This window comes from Xenopus laevis, chromosome 1L, assembly GCF_017654675.1.
Source record: "Xenopus laevis strain J_2021 chromosome 1L, Xenopus_laevis_v10.1, whole genome shotgun sequence".
In the NCBI taxonomy this organism is placed as follows: domain Eukaryota; kingdom Metazoa; phylum Chordata; class Amphibia; order Anura; family Pipidae; genus Xenopus; species Xenopus laevis.
In genome coordinates, this window is record NC_054371.1 from 58,121,093 (window position 1) to 58,142,390 (window position 21,298).

The window sequence follows — 21,298 nt, forward strand, 5'->3', positions numbered from 1 at the left end:
ATGGGAAAAACCTTTTTTTCACTGAGCCACAAGAAATCAACGATTGGATGGATGGGAAAGGCCTGAAGTAGGGGTGCCACCCTCATGATAGTATTGCCGCGGTGTGTTACGCATTTGGCTTGCTCGAAGTGGGGTTTCCCCCTTTTTCCATGGGGCCCCGCACAGTAACCACTCAGTTGCCTTTTATTGTACGGCTTTGGTTTTGTTCAGCCCAGGAGGATATCCTGGAAGGAGCCAAGACATGTCTGTTCCCATAGGGAAGGTTTGGCCTGCCTATCGGATATATATTGAGGGGAATATATATTGTTAAAGTTAAGGGTAGTATCTCTATTAAGATGATACCGGGTGGGTTCGGATTCCTTATTGGAGGGTTCATTATGTTGTTTTACTATGTTTTTTTCTTGTATGTAATTGCCATTTGTACTCTTACTGCCATAGCTTCCACAGGTAGGTGTCTGATGAGGCGGACTGTAATTTCACTGGTGACTGAGACTTGCATGTGCTTCTGTTCCCCATACATTCTCCATTGGTTCCCAGGTGTTGACTGCTTCCCCACATTAGCATGGAAGGGCGACTTAAGCTAACTTCGTGGAATGTGAGGGGTCTCAATGACAGAATAAAGAGGACAGTTATACTTAAATATCTCAAAGATCACAACACTGACATTGCTCTGCTGCAAGAGACCCACCTCACCGGCAGTAAAATTATGTCCCTTAGAAAACCATGGGTGGCACATCATTATCATGCTCACTACTCCTCTTACTCATCTGGCGTAGCTATTTTAATACGGAAGGGAATCCCGTTTACGTTTGAGGCAGTGCAGTCAGACAGAAAGGGTTGTTATCTTATTCTGCATTGTATCTTGGCACACTGTCCAATTACTATAGTCTGTGTTTATAACCCGCCTCCATTTGATTTAGACCTACTCAATCAAATTGCAGCCAAGATACGGAGCCCTGACCCCAGGCCTATCATCCTTGCGGGTGACTTTAACGCTGTGCCTGACACACGGCTTGATTGCCACCCCCCTGAAAAGAGACGGGCCTCTGGGCTACAGGCGTGGTCTGAGGCTTTGGGTCTGACAGACCTATGGAGATGGAAACACCCTAGGGACACTCAATACTCTTGTTATACCCCTGCCAAGTCGGCTATGTCTCGAATTGATCTTGTGTACTCCACTGCTGATCTTCTGGGCAAGGTCGTGGGAGCTGATTTTCTCCCTCGGCCATGTTCAGACCACTCACCCTTACAGATTACACTTCAGCTGGGCCGACCCCCCTCGCTGAGTCCATGGAGATTGGGTGGGCAATGGGTTACGACTCCGGACCTACAGACGGAATTTCCCATACATCATGCTGACTTTTGGCTTCATAACACGACTGAATGTGACTCGAACATAACGTGGGATGCATACAAGGCATACACTAGAGGTGCATACATATCTATGATCAAGACTTACCGGACAAGGTGTAGGCACAATATAGGGGTGGCAGAGACGGCTCTAGCTCAAGCGGAACAGGCCCATGCTAACAGCCCCACACCAGTTACACAAGTTCACTTGGACTCGACTCAACGTGACCTTAAACTTCTACTTGTAGATGCCACTAAAAGATCTCTAACTCACAGGGCACATCAACTATATGAGCATGGAGATACCAATGCACGACACATAGCTTTCCTGACTAAAGAGCTGCAGCCTTCTACCTCCATCCCACACTTAGCAGCGGCGGATGATTCGGTTCATACGGATCCGGCTGCAATCACTGCTCTTCTTGCAGAGTATTACACTCACCTGTACTCTTCCAAACTAAATAAATCGGAGGCTCAGATCAGACAATACTTACACCTCGTTACTCTCCCCAGATTAGACAGTGACCAACGTATGGATCTTAATGCTGACTTCACCCTAGAGGAAATAGAGGACGTTATCGCCTCATTTCCAAATATGAAAGCCCCTGGCCCTGACGGACTGCCCACTGAATGGTACAAAACCCATCTTAAGCTATTGGCCCCAAAACTACTGGACCTGTTCCAATCAGCCTCCCGATCTAAGGCTCTCCCACCTTCCTTCTACCAGGCAACGATAACTCTGATTCTTAAACAGGATAAAGACCCATCATAGTGTAGCTCCTATAGGCCCATATCGCTGCTTAACCTTGATGCGAAGATACTCACTAAATTGTTAGCTAACCACCTTCAGCGGGTAATCAAGCACCTAATACACCCAGACCAGGCGGGATTCATCCCCAATAGATCCACCTATACTAATGTTAGACGCCTCTACCACAATCTATCCATTACACATGACAATTCCAACATGAGGGCGATAGCCTCTCTGGACACAGAAAAGGCTTTTGATACAGTGGAATGGGCTTATCTTTTAGAGGTGTTGTTAAAATTTGGCTTAGGTGCTAACTTTATATCCTGGATTAAACTTATTTATGATTCTCCTCAGGCCTCGGTGCTGGCTAACGGGCTACTATCCAAACCCTTTCGTTTGACTCGTGGTACTAGACAGGGGTGTCCCCTTTCCCCCTTATTGTTTGCAATGGCAGTTGAACCCCTTGCTGCCATGATTAGGGACGACCCCCGGGTACAAGGGCTCAGAGTGGGCAATAGAGAAGAAAAGATATCCCTTTATGCGGATGACACTTTGATCTACTTAGCGGATACCAATCATTCCCTTGATAATGTCTTACAACTGGTGAATAAGATGAAACTCCAGCACACGGATGCTTAAGGGTTCATAACCCGTGTTTATTGTCAATGCCAAACAGGAAACAACGTTTCGGGGGCGTACCCCTGACGAAGGGGTACGCCCCCGAAACGTTGTTTCCTGTTTGGCATTGACAATAAACACGGGTTATGAACCCTTAAGCATCCGTGTGCTGGAGTTTCATCTTATTGATCTATTGTTGGAGGTGCCGTCCTCCTTTAACCCCAAGCACCGGTGAGGATACTGAGAGACCAGGTGTGCTACTGCTTCTATTTGTTTGAATTACAACTGGTGAAGCAATTTGGGGAGTACTCCGGTTTGCGTGTTAACTGGAATAAGTCTAGCATCTTTCCCATAGACCCTAACCCGTGTCCCAGAATAGATCTGCCCCTGAAATGGGTTACTGAAATGAAATATCTTGGTATTACTGTCTCCCTTGACAAATCTAGCTATACTAGACTGAACTTGCAACCTATCTTAGCGACTCTTCAAGCCAAAGTCCCTACGTGGGCATTATTGCCCCTGTCCTTGGTAGGCCGTGTGAATCTCATTAAAATGTTATGTCTGCCTAAATTGCTTTATGTGTTAGCTAATGCTCCAACTTATGTACCTCTCTGCTGGTTCAATGACATTGACAAGCTGCTTCAGAAACTACTGTGGCCCAACTCTAAGCCGAGGTTAGCACGGACTATTATGCAGGCACCGTGGAATCAAGGTGGTTTGGCACTGCCTAATTTTAGGAACTATTATCTAGCGGCTCAACTGTCCAACTTGCAACAATGGTGGCACCCCAATCTGGACAATCGCGCGTTGACTCTTGAAATGCACATCATGGGCTCCGAAGATGGACTACAGACTCTTCCTTTTGCTGGCCCCAGGCCTGGTCATGACTTACCTGATACGACCCTATCCACCTTCAAGTGCTGGCAGATTGTGTCAAGGAAGGCGTATCTAATTCCCAATCAATGGTCCCCAGCTATGCCATTGTGGCACAACAAACTACTAGGCCAATTTCTCCAGATCCCTGATCCGAGCATTTGGGTGTCTAAAGGGGTTACAGAACTTCGTCATATTCTTACTGGGAATGCACTTAAATCATTTGACCAGCTTCGAAGTGACTTTGCCTTGCCGAACCACTATTTGTTCCGCTATCTGCAACTTCGGCACGCCTTTGCGGCACAATTCCCAGGCAACATGGTGCAACTTAGAGAGCCTCGAATAGAGAAGCTTCTTAAAATGGAGGGGCTCCGACATCTGACCTCTAACCTCTATGGAGGGCTGATGGACTTAATGCCTGATCCACTGGCTAGAGCCAAATCCCAATGGGCTCAGGACTTGGGAGAAATACCGCAGGACGCTTGGTCAGATATTCTCAGTCAAGTGAGGGACATTTCAATATCAGCTAGAGACCGGCTAATTCAAATAAAGTTCCTTAACCGCATTTACTACACGCCTGCGAGATTGGCGAGAATTTTTCCAAATTCAATGGACACCTGCTTCAGAGGTTGTTCAGAGGAGGGTACTTATTTTCACATGTTTTGGCAATGCTCTCACATACAGAAGTACTGGAAAGATGTGTGGGATTTTTTGCATATCCACTTGGGCCTTCCACATGTTGCCACACTGACACTAAGTCTTTTGGGTCTTACAGAGGACCTCTCCTTAAACACCAGGTCCAGACTTTTACTTCTCCAACTTTTATTCTTTGCCAAGAAACTCATTCTCCTCCACTGGAAGGACGCTCAGGCCCCTGGGATCAGGGAGTGGAAGCAGCTTGTCAATTCTAATTTGCCACATATCAAGGCAGTATATATCTCTAGAAATTGTCCGACTAAAGTTGATCTGATATGGGGCACTTGGCTGGCGCTGGATGATGTGATTCAGACATGAGCTAGATAGTTGTGCATAGTAGGCTTAAGCAGGGCTGCTAGTCTGAATGTGTTGTTTGATGTTATATTGGGAGTTTTAGATGGCTGCAGGCAAGGTCACATGGCGGCTGATTACTTTACCCCCTCTCAATTTTTGACGGACATCGACTGTGCATAATCCTACCTAGGTAATGATTGGAAGCGTAAGCATGGCAATTTTATTTCTGTATTTTTCTTTTTTGTCTGTAATTAAAATTTATTTTTTTGTTTGTTGGAAATAAATAAAAACAGAAATTTTTTTTAAAAAAAAAAAAAAGGAATTTGGGTTTAAGCAGTGGCGTAACTAGAGTGCGCCATAAATTTCAGAGGGGCCCGGTGCACTTGGATCCCCATACTCCCACCCACTTCCTGCCTCCAACCCGCCTCTGCCCCACCCATGTCGCACCCTGACGCTGCCCACTCCCACCCAACTTGCTACCCCCTTCCTCATTTGTGAGAGAGCAGCTGGGGAGGAGGTTTATTTTTATTAACTATAGAGGAAGCAGACCCCCCCGTGACATCGGGGTCTGCTTCCTCTATACGCCACTGGGTTTTAGGCCTAATTTGCAAAGGTCTTATGCAGCTTTTTATTGGTGACAGGTCCCCTTTAAACAATAAATAAACCCAATTGGATTGTTTTGCCTTCAAAAAGGATTAAAGGAGACCTGTCATCCAGACATAAAAAGCTGTATAATAAAAATCCTTTGCAAATTTCAAGGCCACAATGGGAGAGTTTGAATTTGCCTGCTCTTGGGTTATATATGTCTGGGTGCAGGCACAACAAGGGATGGAGGAAGAACAGATTCTTGACCTGCGTTTCTTCGCAGGCCAAGATCCGCAAGGTCAGACAACAGCTTTAGGGCAGAACCTTTTTTACGGGGAGGCCCATTTATTAAAGGCCACATTTTTGTGGTTTTAGAACTTTTTGAAACCACTATTAAACTATATTTCTCTAAAATAAAATAAAACAATTCTCTAAAATATAAAATATGAATAGCTCTAAAACCCGACAATTTACTAGCAAAAAGAAATACAAAAACCTCTAAAAGTCTGAATGGTTAAAAAAAAGTGAAACTCCCATTCACTTCTATAGGACCTTGACTGTTTTTGCTTGGAGAAGTTTTGTAGTAATAAATCTCAAAACTTTTTAGAGAAAGAATACGATTTGTGAAGAAAAAAAAAAGAAATTTATTAAGAATCAAATCTCTATTTTTTTCCACGAATCTCAAAAAATGTGTGGTTTTCCTATTTCTTTAAAAAAAAGTGTAAAAACCACAAAAAAAGCCCAATACAAAAATTTGCCAGGTAGAAGTTGTCAAGGTCCTATAGAAGTCAATGGGAACTGCGCTGATCCTTTTGGACCGTTTTCTATCAATTTGGACTTTAAGAGGTTTTTGGATTTTTTTTCTCTATGAATTGTCCATACACTCAAATTTTTAGACTTTTTAGAGGTATTCGTATTTTTTAGTGCATTTTTCAGCATTTTTTTAATTTGTGCTAAAAATTGGATTTTTTAATAAATTTCATGACATTCGTGGTTTTAGAGAAAGTGAGTTAAATCGTGCTTTCAAAAACCTCTAAAACCACTAAAATTCAGTCTAGAATAAATAGGCATCCACGTGCTGTGGACTTCGAACATATTGTTCTCACGTTGCAATTTTTTTGCATTTTGTAAGGTTTGGATTCGGCTCTTGGATTCAGCCAATTGGAATCTTGCTCAAAAAGGCTCAGATTCGGCCAAACCGAATCCTGAAATTGGTGCATCCCTAATCAGAACAACAGTTTCATACTGAAATCTCTTGTGAATGAAGTTAGTTTTCTTTTGACCGCTTCAACATAGTAGTCCTGATTCACCTGAGAATAATGTTTCCTAATTTTTAAGCAATAATTTTTCTGGCTATTAAAAATGTGTTTCTTCATTTGCAGACAAATACAGATTTTAAGTGGTGGTGCCAGCAGTCTTGGTACGAATGCTCCTTATTGTTGGTAAAGAGCGACAGTAAGAGTCTGTGTGTTCTTAATGTGATGCTTTTCCAGTAATATGCCATGCATTAATACAAGAATGCAAAGCTTTCAAAATTAAGACAACACAGTTGCCATCCAGGGTAGAGCTCCACAAACGTTTTTCATCGGATCAACGCCCGCCGACAAAACGCACGCGAGAAGTCGGATGTAGTCGCATGCATGAAGATATAATTTGACTGAATGAAAAGTCAGAGGTAACGACTATACAGTCCGACTGTCGGATGAAGACGCTGCTTTCTGTGTCCACATCCGAAAGTCGCGTCGCCTCGGATTTAATATAGTAGTTACCTCCGACTTTTCATTCAGTTCAATTATATTTTCACTCATGCAACTCCATCCGACTTGTTGCATGCGTTTTGTTGGCTGGCATCGATCGGACAAAAAACGCTTGTGGAGCTCTACACTTAAAGGGGCCCATTCACTAAGTTCGAGTGAAGGAATAGAGGAGAAATAGTTGAATTTCGAATGTTTTTTTTCTACTTCGACCATCGAATTGGCTACTTCGACCTTCGACTACGACCTTCGACTTCGAATCGAATGATTCAAACTAAAAATCGTTTGACTATTCGATAGTCAAAGTACTGTCTCTTTAAAAATTTCTTCGACCCCCTAGTTCGCCACCTAAAACCTACCGAGGCCAATGTAAGCCTATGGGGAAGGTCCCCATAGGCTTGCTAACAATTTTCTGATCGAAGGATAATCCTTCGATCAATGGATTCAAATCCTTCGAATCGTTCGATTCAAAGGATTTAATCGGTCGATCGAACGATTATTCCTTTGATCGAATGAATTGCGCAAAATCCTTCGACTAGTCGAAGGATTTTAATTCGCCAGTCGAATATCGACCCTTGATATTCGACCCTTGATACATCTGCCCCTTACAGTCCACGAATATGTCTCACTACAGTAATGAGGCAAATGAAATAACTGCACATCCCACACATGGTTTAGTTCTGGATGCAACGCTGACATTCTGTTCTGGTCGCTGTTTAGCCAAAAGATATTTGCTAAAATAAAATAAGCATAGGATAACCACATGTTTGATCATCACAGTATAGGATGTGTCACTGAAGGAAACAGATAACTTATAGATAAGTTACCATGTGTACACATTTTCCCCAGACTTTTAGCCATTAAACTGTGGGTGTCCTCCAGCTCTATTTTATAATTACAAGGCGTGATTACAAATTGCTTTGCATAATGGAGTAAAGCTTGGAGGTCTTAACAACTGAAAATAAAGATAATTTTAGCAGAGATTCCACTCTCTGACTTTTTTAACTCGAAATGCATTAAAATTGCAACATCATAGAACTGTGAATAAGAATTTCTTTGATGTCTTTTGGTGTTAGCTTTGGCTGTTAGTTATTTTGGACAAACCCTTTTTATTCAGCAGTGTCTTGGAGAAACACTTTATGGATCTTTCAGAACTTTCCATACTGAGTTTACTAGGAACAAAGAACCTGCCTACTGAATTCTTATGAGCTTACGCCCACTAAACAGTATAAGTTCTAAATATGTGGGGAAAATGCTAATCTATGGAGTAACTTGAGCAACAAAGTAACTTGAGTAACTTGAGCGACACCTTGAGCAACTGGGTAGCTTTGTTTTACAAATAAATATATATTTCTTTGATATCTTCCAGTGTTAGTTTTGGCTGTTGGTAATGCACAGAAAGGCCTTCTGCACCACCCTCTTCTACAAACTTTGTTAGGAACTTTCTGGACTTTCCAGACAAACTTTTATAGGAACATAGAACCTTATTGTGGAATGTATACTGGCCAGGTCTCCTAATGAACACAGTGCCTCTTTCTATTGAGTAATTGTATTACAATGGCACTGTTGTTTGATTACTGTTTTCCAATGGTGCAGCATTCCTTATCAACAAATGTAAAAACTATAAATTGGATTTGTACTCATTACACTGATCTTTTTTTTCCAAATGTATTAATTTGAGTTTTAAAACAAAACAGAAATAAACATAAGTAGTTTGAACATTGTCATATACCTACTCAACTATAGTTCATACTATATGAACTATAGTAGTGTTTCTGAAGCAAACACATCAGTTTTACCAGTGCAGGGCAACACTACATGATATTTTCATTACTTTAAAACACTCTCAGTTTTTGGTGTTACTGTTCCTTTAAGTTATGGGATAAGCTTACCTATTTCCATAGGCTCATGCCCCAGACCTTCAGCAAAGGGAAGTAAATCACAAAAATTCTGTAGTAGTAGGCAGGCATCAATCCGGAACACCACAGAGTATAATTCAGGAGCCCAAAATTCAAAAAATACAAAAAGTTTTTATATTACATTATGTTTAAAATGAAACACCCTTATGCATTTCATGTCATCCAAGGACACTTAATCATAGGCTAATTTTCTTTAGACAGATACATGATATTTAAAGGAACAGGAGCCAATAGAAAATTGTTTGGGTGAGATTTTCTGAAGCTAACCAATGACCTTATTCATCATGGCCCCAATCCAACCCAGTTGGAAGATATAATGGAGCTTATTCTGCATTAGGGTCATAGGTGGAAGAGTGTGGGAAAGCCATTGAAGCAAGATGGCTTTTCTGGCTGCTGCAGCTAGATGTTCAGCCAGGGCTTTTTCTGGGTGTGTAGTTCATGTGGTAGAAGAGAATTTGCTAAAAAATAGTCCAAGATGCTGTAACTTTCAACGTTTTATCTGGTAGGTCTTTATGATGTTGAGGTAGTGTAATTCCTAGGAATTTGAAGTGGGATTGTGCTTTTTTGAAAGATAATGATATGTTCTGATCAGTAGGATTGGTGTCAAACAGTCAGAGGGCCTCAGATTTTTCCTGGTTGATTTGGATGCCCGCTATGGTACTGAAGTCTGATATTTTCTGTAAGATTGTTTGTAGTTTTGTTTTTGGCCTATTAACAAAAAAGAGGATTCCATCAGTGAAAGCTATAATTTTAGGTGCTGGCCACCTAACTGAATTCCATGAAAAGTTTCATAAGAATGAACGTGTCTCATCAAGGGATCTAATGTCATGATGAAAAGTAATGGGGATAGCAGGCAACCTTGCCTGGTGCTGCATTGAATTAAGAATCTGTCAGAATTGACTGTAATGTGTAAGTGTGGTTGTGAGCAGCACACTGATCTTAGGGAGAAAAAAACATTAACTACAGCAGGCAATGCACATACAGTAATGATAAAACATTTCTTAACATTTTTAGCATGGGTATTCTGACCAGCTGACCAGACAATGCCAACTGACATCTATGAACAGCAGATTAGCATTTGAAAAGCAACCAAGGCTTCTGCTACTATTGAAAATAATTATGCAGATAATGTATATATCCAATCAGTATTTGGAGAAAGTGTACCATTTTGATTTCCATGGGAAATTGTCACAGTTTCATTTTGAAGCACAGTGTGCAGATGTGCACCTGTTCAGATACATAAGTATACCTTCACTCATACAACTAGCAATTTGTAGGCTGACATTTATCCTAACTAATAGTGGTAGCATATTTAGAAGTTTATGGGCTCTATTGTTAAATTTTTGTTGAGCCTCCAAGACTTGGGGAAGAAAAAACATATACTGAATTTGCAGTTCTGCCAGAGGCCCATGAGCCCTCTGTAACCCTAGGTCCTACAGCATTTGCATCTTCTTCTTTCTCCTTGCTGTTAGTATACAAACCCTGTGCAGCCATTCATTGTAACAGGAACAACCTTGAATCTGAGCTCTAATCTTATAAGAGTATTGACTAAAACTGCATTGTAGCTCTTCACACCTTTTGCAAAACCTCACACACCATCTATTGATGATCAATGTGTCTGAGAAGTTACTTGAAGCCCACTCACCTTTAGATCTCACTTAGATCCATAACAAAAGTTGTTTTTTTTTTCAAACTTGCAAACCTTTCCAGAATTGCTGGGACTGTCATGAATGGGCAGGGGTTACATTAAAATGGGTGGAGTTTTGGAGTGATCAAGGATGTAACTGGGCATGGTTGGGAGCTGGAGCATAGTCCATGGTAGAATTTGGTTTCTAACTGATTTCAGCATTACTTAAATTAAATACTCGATTCAGCATAAAGGAATGCTGCTTTTATTGAAAGTAAATTTTTGTATTAATCAAACAAGGGTCCTGAAACAGAACAATAAAGTAAGATGTAACGTAGGAGATATGGGTGAAGCTAAACCCCGGGACATGCAGTACTTTTTTATAGTGCACAAAAGAAACAGCTCCAAAAACCACAGAGCTAAAATTCTTTAATTGTAATACTGGGTTCTCTGGCTAGTGCTCAGTAAGTTGGTTTAACTAAGGGAATAAGTCTCTGCTAATTCCTTCCATTCTCTAGGTTTCCTGTTTTAGAAGTGCTCTATGGTCCACCAGTGTTGTAATACTGCTGTTTTGATTTTTCCACTTGATATCTGAGCGGTGTTTAATATAATATACATATGTTCCTCTAATCTGATCGGCTGCCTAAGCTTAAGGCTTGCGTAACGATGAAGAGAAAACGGAAACTTGTGAAATCTCCGGGAAAGCATGTCTCTGTGTGAAAGGCATTCCAGACAGCCACATTAGTTGACAAATCCAGCTGCTTATTTACTGGCCTGTTCATCAGGAAAAAAAATAGTAGATCCCTGACCAACTGCAAGTTACACATTGCTCCTTATAAACGTTATTTGTTGAACTTGTTAGATTTATACAATAGTATATGTTTCTATTGCAGCTTATGTCACACTCTTGCGCTAACTGAATTATGGTAGGTTTTCTCAGGACAAACTCCTTGGTGGTATTGGGCACATTTAACCATCCCTATGTGCAAAGTTCAGTATTTGGAGTAAATGTTTGTTTTTTTACCCAGAATACAGCATTTTCCAGCATCCTTGTGGGTGCCCACTAAATAGTGAATACACCAACTTGCATGTGATTTTCCAGTACAAAGACAAATTAATATACAGTTTGGTCAAACATATACAGGCTGTAGCATGTGTTTTATAACAGCATTTCTGTGCTCATGGCATCACTACAATAACATTAGCATCTAATTCAATGGATGTAAGACAGGTGGGTTGAGGCTGGTGTTAATTCCAAACTCTATGGGGCAGGGAACACCTTCCTACTGTGTGTTTTCACCACATAGCACTGAAGCTCAATGTGTCCTTATATAAACTCTGTACTATGCATATTTATTGTATTTATTATGTGAGTTGTCCTTCCTGTGTGTTCTGTAGTTATACATCCATACTATTCATCAGATTGGATTAAACAGTGCAATACAATACAAGAAGGAGTGTGCAGGCACTCACTAGCAATCTGTGGATTCTGGCAAATGCCAGATGGGCTGCTATAAGATGCCACATACAGTCACTATTTAGTGGACTAGTGGGAAATGTTTGGGCCTCTGTGTTTTAAATCCCAGTCTGAACCAGGAAGAGTGTAAGTGAAAATACACACATTTTGTGTCCATTTCAGTATTTTCCCTGTGTATTCCTAAGTAAGCCCTCTCTTACTATTAGCACCCAAGCAGCAAAAGCTCAGAGAATATCTGTACAAAAGTGTTATTTTATTATATAATATTTATATAATGGCAAGAGTCCCCAAATGGCAGAAGTTACCATGAGATTAGTAAGCTCATGTCCAAGCCACCGAAAGCCATGAGTCCTTATTATGACAGATATTCAGTGAGGTTGATGATTAATTTATAGGAATCGTCAACTACAGTATAGCAGCGAATTGGTGGGAGGAATGCTCAGCTCCAAGCCATCTTCTAGTTGTTAAACATTGTTCCTTTTCATCAACACTGTTTAAAATGGTCACCCCAAAGAATCTGTTATCTCTGTGTTTTAGAACTGTTTTGTCTAAGCACACACTCCCTGATCCCTATCCTTCCACACCTCTTGCCTGGAAGTTTTTTAAAGGGGTTGTTCACCTTGGAGTTAACTTTTATTATGATGTAGAGTGCGATAGTCTGTGACAATTGGTTTTAATTTTTTTTTATTATTTGTGGTTTATGAGTTATTTAGCTTTTTATTCAGCAGTTCTCCAGTTTGTAATTTCAGCAATCTGGTTGCTAGGGTCCAAACTTCCCTAACAACCATGCATTGATTTGAATAAGAGACTGGAATACAAATAGGAGAGGACCTGATACATCATGCAGCGACAAAACACATTCGACCAGTCGGAGTCGCTGAATATAATGTGATGAAACATCACAGCTACAAACTACATGCACACTACATGCAAACTACATGCATCCAACACAACTGTTGGATGTGAACGCCGCATGCTGTGTCTTCATCCGACAGTCATGTTGTGTAGTTTGTACCTGCAATATTTCACTTACTTTATATTCAGCGCCTCTGACTGGTTGCCTGTGTTTCGTTGCTGTGCGACACATCGTACCAAATTGTTCCATGAAGTTCAGCCCTAAAAGGCCTGAACTCCACAAGAGTTTTTGTAGTATGGTGTCGGATCAACTAGACGCATTCTACAAGTCGGATGTTGTCGTGTGGGTTAAAATATAATGGGTCTGATACCAAAATCACATGTGTAAAAGACTGTACGTGTAAAATGTTCCATTCAACATGACTGTCGGATGTGAACGCTGCATACTGCGTCTTCATCTGACAAAATAAAAATGAATGGTGTCGGAAAGACTTTGTTTCCTCATTGAAATATATTGACGGTCGGATGTAAACGCATGAACTAAAGACTCCATCTGACTTATCTGATCCGACTTTACATTCTAGCCTAGGGGCATCAGATTTTGTAGCATCCTACAAAAGCTTGTGCTGTTGTGTGGTGTTGCGCAGACTTGCATGGAGGATCAGATAAAATCTGACCCACAAAATCTGATGAAAAGCGCTTGTGTAGTTCTACCCTTAGCACTAATTACCTTATCTGGAAACTTTTTTGATGAAATTGAGGGCTGAACTCCACAGCATGCTTAGGAGCGATCCTTTGCCATGCGATGACACGCATGCGACGTGCCGGATGTCCAGAAGATAAAGGAAGTGAATGGGAAATCGCAGTTAAAAAATACATATATTCGACTGTCGGATGAAGACACAGCTTGCAGCATTTTCATTTGACAGTCGTATACATGTAGTTTTTACCTGCAATTTCTCATTCATTCCTTTATCCTTTGGACATCCGACACATTGCATGCGTGTCATCCCATGGCGACGGATCACTCCTTGGCAAGTCGTGGCATTAAGCCCATATAGATGCAAACATTTTAGTTTTTGTTCAGGGCTGATCAGTTGGATAGTCAACAGGATATTGTATAAAGGGTTATTGTATTAACAGGAACAGCTGCACAGTTTAAATGACAATGAACTAATATATGGAAGTATAACATCATATGTCTGGGTACATAGTAAGAATTAGGAGTTTTGCCAATCAACAGTCCATAAATGCTGAAACAGCTAATTTAAAGTGTCATTGATGTGAGCAGGGGTACACAGGAACAGTAAATTAGTAACAGAAACCATGGCATCTGATTATTGTATGTATGTTCTCAAGTATCAAATTATTTGCTAATGCAGAATAGAAATTGGCGGCAGCAACAGCATAGTCTTATTACTTTTGTCTATCTATAGAATGTTTTCATGCCTTCCTTTTTTTTCTGGGAATTGAAGTCCCTCTGCTTTGCATAGTGGGTGGTAAACAGATTCACTGGAAAGCAGAGGAACTTCAAGTACCAGAATCCATCTAGAATAAGGAGAGGGAGGGGTTGCATGAAACTGTGAGCCTAAGGAAGGCTGGGAAATGCTTCATTAGTAACATGGTTTCCATTGAATATGTGGAATTAGGTTTGTCTGTGTAAAATAATACATTTAGGGTTACTTCTAAAAGTGTTTATGCACCTTTTCTACATACTTGTGTCAAAAGGGGGGTATAGCTTCCCTTTAATAATAGCTGCCATTCTGAAATGGTCCTTGCGAGCACACAGACAGGCTACATTGGTTTCCTCTCAATCTGTGTAATCAGATATGGCTTTTTTAAAAATAATACATTTATATTTATTTCATGAAGTTCAGACAGTGTTTATCACTTTTAGCCCAACTGAATGAGCTTGTGCCAAAAAGGTGGTATGTTTTCCCTTTAATACTTTGGCGTACATATGAGTATATAAGCAGTTTTGGCAATGGGGAGGATGAAAGAGGGTTTGAAGATGCAGATGATGGCTTTTTAATAATGATGGGCGAATTTATTCGCCAGGCACGAATTCGCGGAGAATTCCCACGATTTGCCGCCGCCGAATAAATTCGCGAAACTGACACAAAAATTAAAATGTGCGCCAGCATAAAGAAAAAATGCCCGCCGCCATCAAAAATGAGGCGCTGGCACCGTTTTGCAAATTTTTTGCCATTTTGCAAAATTCACAGGAAATTCTGAATTATTCGGCGAAGGGAAATGCCACAGATTCGCCCATTATTAATTTTTAATCAAGCAGACCATTAATTACACAGTGGTTTAATTGATTGTCTTTTTCCCTAGAACACCAAGGATAACCGTAAATCCAATTTCACTGTATACAGTAATATATTTGTTTGTTCCTCCAACATAATACCTGGAAAGAAAGCTGCAAAAAAGCAAACATTATCTGAAGAAAGGGCTAGAAAGGAAGAAATGAAAATGCAATCATGGGGATCATAGAAACAAAAACAAAAGCATTGAAGTCCATATTTGCAGATGAATTGCAGACGTTGCCTCTGTAATATCGTAGCTAGGCTCTGGCGGCCATTCAAGAGCAGTGGTTTTTCACATATTAAGATGGTTATCTCCTCCTGAGATGTCTGGCAGGGAGAAGCCATGTTCTTTTGGAACAGTGTAGGATTTTGTTTTTATCAGAAGAACACGGATGTGAGTCTGTAGTTATCCCACCTAACTCTGCGTAATGAGAAATTCTCAGAACATCATTATTGGATCTGGATGATTTCAGTAAATCTTATGGCGATGGTCTTGTTTGTGAAGATACAGTGGAGAAAGAAAATGCCAAACAAGTCATTCCTTGTGATATTGTAACACATTAAAAGAACCCAGAACTTCGTGTTGCATTCATTTTAGCATCTTGCACTTTCTCTAGTGAGCATAGACGAGGCTGACAGCATTCTGCTACAACATAATGTCCATAACTAATGTCCGCATTCCTATACACTCATTTTACTACAGGACAGCTGATATTACTCCGTGACAAGAGTCAAAAACATGAATGTGTGTAAATCACTGTGTAAAAACTAATGGCACGCATGAGAATGTATAGATGGTTGTTTACAAGTCAACACCTCTATTTACTTCTGAGTTTGGAAAATGCTCCAACTGCGCATGTGCCGATAAGGAGCTTCCTTACTGAGATTACCAAAGCGGCTAAAGATGGCCCTGTGAGCTCTGCTGTGCTGACTCTGCAATGAGGGGTAATTACCGGCTTAGGGGTATTTACTTGTGTCAACTCCTGTGTGGGAAGAGCAGGGAGGGGGGACTAGGGGTTTTTATTAGAAAGGGGGTTTAAACCAAGTTTAAATATTAATGCCAGGGTCCCTAAAGAGTTAGTCACAAGGTAACTGCATTTCAAGGTTAGAAAAAGTAGGTGGAGCCACCAACTGTCAATCAGATATCACTCATTGACTTTATATATTGGTGCCATTCTGACACTTTTAAAGCCAGGGTCCCCAAAATGTGTACAGTGTTTTTACTATATGACTGTGATCTTAGGTTAGAAAACCTATGTGGAGCCAGAAACAGCCAATCAGATTTCATTCAGTGAGTTCACATGTTTTTCAAACCAACATGTCAAATTTCCCTTCTAGTTAAGCGTGAGTTTACTAGTAGCACTACCTTATATATTATTGTCTGAATTATTTGCCTTCTTCTGACTATTTCCAGCTTTCAAATGGGGGTCACTGACCCCATCTAAAAAAAACAAATGCTTCGTAAGGCTACAAATTTATTGCATTGCTAGTTTTTCGTGCTCATCTTTCTATTCACTCTCTCCTTTTTATATTCCAGTCTCATATTCAAATTATTGCATGCTTGCTATTGTAATTTGGACCCTAGAAACCACTTTGCTGATCTACAAATATCCCTCTGTGCATCATACTAAAAGTTAATTAAATGGTGAAAAACCCAGAGCCGGGCCAGACCCGACAGGCGAACTAAACAACCTGGCTGGTCGCAGCGCTGGCTAGGAGTGCGAATGCGTGAATCAACGATAGTGCGCATACATGAATTGACGCTCGCGCGGAAGTGCAAATTGGCAAGGAGAGAGGGGGCTGGACTAGGTGTAGACGGCAGGTAAGGTACGTGCCTGGCACCCACTAGTTTTGCGCCCTAGGCATGTGCCTACTCTGCCTACCCCTAGGGAAAAACTCCTTTAATCTGTTGTTTTTGGTGACTGCAATAATCGTCATGTATGTCTTGCACCATTTAATATTTCAGAATTAAGAGCTGTATGCTGCTATAACTTTGTGTATGGACAAAGTTATAGCAACATTCATCACTGACCACAGGCCTGAGATTTAAGTAGAAATCTACTTTTAAGCCATTGAGCACATAGCATTGTTATTGGTTTGGTGTTTTCTGTGGAGCACTGCAGTGTCTCCACCTCAGACCAACCAAATTCTCTGCCAATCTCTTACCCTGTCCCCCTCTAACCCCTGACAGCTCAGGGACCCTTCCTACTGATGGTATTTTTAGTAATACCATTTTTGACCTCGTGTAAGACAAAACTCAGTAAAGGAAAACCTTTAGTAATAGTCAGGCAATTTATTCTTACATAATACAACATAACAGTTTTGTCTGGGTAAGCTGTTGGAGTAACACACAGAATGTCAGCCAAGGACTTACCAAAGACCCACCTCTTGGTCCAGGCATTATATAGCTTTCAGAAGGCATTTACAGTAATTGTGACAAGGGGTTCACGGAAATACCATACATGGTCTGGTGAGGAGACTTACTGGCATATATTTGTACATTCCTGTAAGATGTGCAGTTTTGCAACATAAGAGATTTCTGGTTCCAACTGTCCACAGCCTCGTAAACATCTGTTGGCTAAACATAGCCATTGTGGTACAGACAACTATTGAGCAACACTTCTGCAAAAGGGCATAAGAGACATGCTGACACTATGCTGACACTCTGGAATCTAAGTAACAGAGTGGGGATCATTTATTTGTATGGCCTAGTATAAGTTATATGAGTGACCATTGTCCACAGTAGACCATTTAGCCCTTTTTAGTCCATCCTGCCTTGGGCCCTATAGCTTTATGGCGTCATAGAGGGCGGGGGTGACAACAATCAACCCTCTGACACTAGCCATTCGTCCGTCTTAGGATTTAGACCGTTCCAGACATCAAATTTCACTGTCACTACCTACCTAATCTCTGCCCAATCCATGCCATTTGTGGGATAGCCCCACCCTCCATGCCCCGCCCACTCCTCTCAAAACATCTTCTAGTAGAGTTTCAGCACCAGGTAAAGGCATTGCCTCTAGAAAAAGGGAGCAACCTTACATATTAATATACCAATCTCTCATTCAAGCCACTACCAACAGCTGCTGAAACTCCAAACTGTAGAGTTGCTGAACAAAAAGCAAAACATTTAAAAAATAACAATAGAAAATGAAGTCCAGTTGTAAATTGTCTTTAAATTGTCATTATTTTTAACAAAAATAATTAGTTCAGTGCCTGAGATAGATAGGTTGAGAAAAACAAGCAATTCAGTTCAGTTTTAAAATTTTATAAAAATTGGAGTTATCACAATAAAACTGTCCATGAGCCAAATATTGGCAGATACTTGGGCAGTAAGAATGCATGCAAACAAAAAAATAGATAGATAATATTATTAAAAATACTACTTCAAACACTGAAAACTATACTTTAGTAAATCAGAAAAATGTGTGAGCTGTTTCTAATTCTCTGTCTAAGCTTTCCTCTTTTTATACAAAGCAAGGTTTTTGTGTTCATTGTCTCCATTAAAAACGGTCCAGATCAGCTGCTGTTTTTTTGTTCTATTTGTTTATTTTTGATTTTCAAATTTGCTTCATATTTAAAGAATGATTTTTTGGCAGAAATTATGTACTTTTTTCTCTGAAATTGACAGAGCTGGAATTCTGTTTTGCTTTATTTTCCACACTTCTAACACAATGGGATCTATTTGTCCAGTTTTCATTGTACATGTATGGGACCTGTTATCCAGAATGCTTGGGACCTGGGGTATTCCGGATAAGGGATCTTTCTGTAATCTGGATCTTCATACCTTGAGTCTACTAGAAAATCATGAAAACATTAAATAAGGCTGGTTTTGCTCCAATAAGGATTAATTACATATTAGTTGGGATCATGTACAAGGTACTGTTGTATTATCACAGAGAAAAAGGTAATCATTTTTAAAAATCGGATTTATTTGATTATAATGGAGTCTATGGGAGACAGCCTTTCCATAATTCGCAACTTTCTGGATAATAGGTTTTCCGGATAATGGATCCTATGCCTGTAGTAATTTTCTGAGAAATGTAAAAGGATAATTGTTTCAGAAGTGCTACAAATATTCACACGTATTCACACGTGAATTTAAATGGTTACACCCTTTTTAGGAGGGATTAAAAAGGGTGGAGGAGTGTGTTTGTATGTAAAGCCTGAATTAAAGCCATGCACTAAATAAATAACCATAGCTGGCACTGGTGAGGGTGTAGAATCCCTCTTTGTAGAGATTTTGACTGGGCAAAAGGTTACAAAAAGAATTATCATTGGTGTATGCTATAAACCACCTCGTATAAGTGTCGAGTATGAGGCTCAGCTACTCTTGCAGATACAAGCGGCTTCACAGCTGGGACAAGTTGTTGCTATGGGTGACTTCAATTATCCAGACATTGACTGGGGTAATGGGGTTGCTAAGACAGAAAAAGCTAGTAGGTTTGTAAATATGCTGAATGACAACTTTTTATTCCAGCTCGTTCAAGAACCTACTAGGAATAACTCTCTTTTGGACCTTGTAATAACTAATAATACTGAACTCATCTCTAACATTTGTGTGGGTGAGCATTTAGGGAATAGTGATCATAACATGGTCTCTTTGAGATTCTGTTGCAGAAGCAATTCTATAAGGGAGTAACTAAAACACTAAATTTCAGACATGCAAACTTTGACAGTATAAGGGCATCTCTGCAACATATTAAGTGTGAAATGCATTTCACAGGGTTAAACACAGAACAAAAATGTCGTTGCAAAGCAAAACCTTTTTGGTTCAATAGAAGCGTTGGTGTTGATGTGGGTAAGAAAAGACGTGCTTTTAAGGCTTTCAAGTTAGCTGGGATAGTCGAAACATTTATAAGGTACAAGGAGGCCAATACATCATGCAAAGAAGCTATAAGGCAAGCTAAAATTGATATAGAAAAGGATATTGCAGCAAGCAGTAAAAAAATCCAAAATTATTTTTTAAATATGTTAATAGTAAAAAAATGAAGCAGGAAGGGGTGGGACCCTTACTATCAGAGGGGGGTCAGCTGGTTGATGAAAACAAAATAAAAGCGCAGATTCTGAATTCATATTTTTCAATAGTCTACACAAATGAGGAACCAGTAAGTGAAGGTTTCCTTCTTAATAGTCCCAATTCTAGTAATACAACTAATGATGCATGGTTCACACATGATGAATTTCAAAAGAGACTAGAACATGTTAAGATTAACAAAGGTCCGGGGCCAGATGGTATTCATCCCAGGGTAATTAGCGAGTTTAGCTCTGTGATTGCCAAACCTCTTTACTTAATTTTTCAGGAGGTCTGGCATAGTGCAGAGAGACTGGCGAATTGCTAATGTGGTGCCTCTATTCAAAAAAGGATCCCGTTCTCAGCCTCAAAACTATAGGCCAGTTAGTCTGACGTCAGTGGTAGGAAAGCTTTTCGAAGGGTTAATAAAGGATAAGATACTGGACTTCATAGCAAATCATAATACTATGAGTTTGTGCCAGCATGGTTTTATCCGTAATAGCCAGATTAACTTAATTTCTTTTTATGAGAAGGTAAGTAGAGACTTCAATTCTGGGATGGCAGTGGATGTGATTTACTTAGACTTTGCTAAAGCATTTGATACAGTGCCACACAAAATGTTACTGGTTAAATTAAGGAATGTTGGCCTGGACCATAGTATTTGTACCTGGATAGAGAACTGGCTAAAAGATAGACTACAAAGAGTGGTGGTAAATTGAACATTTTCTAATTGGACCAGTGTTGTTAGTGGAGTACCGCAGGGCTCTGTACTAGGTCCCTTGCTTTTCAACTTGTTTGTTAATGACCTGGAGGTGGGCATTGAAAGTACTGTTTCTATTTTTGCAGATGATACTAAATTGTGCAGAACTATAGGTTCCATGCAGGATGCTGCCACTTTGCAGAGTGATTTGTGAAGGTGGAAAACTGGGCAGCAAACTGGAAAATGAGGTTCAATGTTGATAAATGCAAGGTTATGCACTTTTGCAAAAATAATATAATTGCAAGGTATACACTAAATGGCAGTGTGTTGGGAGTTTCCTTAAATGAGAAGGATCTAGGGGTCTTTGTAGATAACAAGTTGTCTAATTCTGGGCAGTGTCATTCTGTGGCTACTAAAGCAAATAAAGTTCTGTCTTGCATAAAAAAGGGCATTAACTCAAGGGTTGAAAACATAATTAT